We start from the raw sequence: 1,058 nt of genomic DNA, 5'->3' as shown, positions 1-1,058 counted from the left end.
CAGCCCACTTGGGGGCAACCCAAGCACAGTTCCCAGTGAGCCCTGTGACCTCAAACAAGCCACTGTCCCCTCTGAACTTCAAGTCCTCCAATCTGTGAAACAAGGGGCCAGGAGCCCCTTCTAAGGCTAGAATTCCAAGAAACCAAGGGTATGGTGCAAAGAGAGGGTGGAGGAGTAGACACGGTCTACCATTTTGCCTGGACCCCTGAACGTAGGCTGATGAGGGTCTCCGTGAGCATCCACTCTATGAGGCAAGTACACCTATCCCCACTCAACAGATGGGCAAACGGAGGCTGGGAGAAGGTGAGCCATGTCCCTACCTCCCCACACGCCACCTCACCAGCATCCCTTCAGTGGCGTGGTCACATCTGTGGAAGTCTACCACGTGTCAGGCACGATGCTAGGTGCTGGGAGACTGGGGGGATGGGGAGGGAGAGGAGGTGCCGGTGTAAGTCCCAAGTGGGCCCTCTGCAGCAAAGTCAGCCTTGCAAGTACACCCCACCTCATTTCCCTGTGTCCCCAGAGTTGGTGCTGCAAAAAATCCTGACCTTAACTGGTCCCCTACCACGTGCCACGCCCGGTCAGGGGTCGTTAATGTTTGTGCTCAAGTAATCCTTGCACCAGTACTGAGTCTGGTTCTCTAATATTCCCTTTTGACAGACCAAGAAACGGAGGCACACGACGATTAAGTAACTTGCAGAAGGTCACACATCCCGTTAGGGGCAAACCTTAAACCCCGGGACAGTTACCGCGACCCTAAGTCGGTGCTGTCAATCACTATGCCCTATGCCACCTCCTCCTTATGGACAGAGCTCCCCAGGGCTCAGGGAAGACAGCAGCCTTGTCCCCGACGTGCACCAACGCAGAAGCCCAGTCCCGTGTGACCAGGCGTCTTGGTTTGCCCTGGGCAGAGGACTTATCTGTTTTAGAACCGAGAAGCCTCTGTCTTCCTAAGTCCAGGACCCCATCCACGACCCCAGGGTACGAACGAGATCTGAATGCACTGCCTCCTCCTTCCGTGGGTAAGCCCAAGGAGGGGCTCTCATGGAGGAAAGGCA

Source organism: Crocuta crocuta, unplaced genomic scaffold (assembly GCF_008692635.1).
Source record: "Crocuta crocuta isolate KB4526 unplaced genomic scaffold, BGI_CrCroc_1.0 scaffold179, whole genome shotgun sequence".
Taxonomy (NCBI): Eukaryota; Metazoa; Chordata; class Mammalia; order Carnivora; family Hyaenidae; genus Crocuta; species Crocuta crocuta.
The sequence above is the reverse complement of the archived record's forward strand: the minus strand, read 5'-3'. Positions refer to the sequence as shown.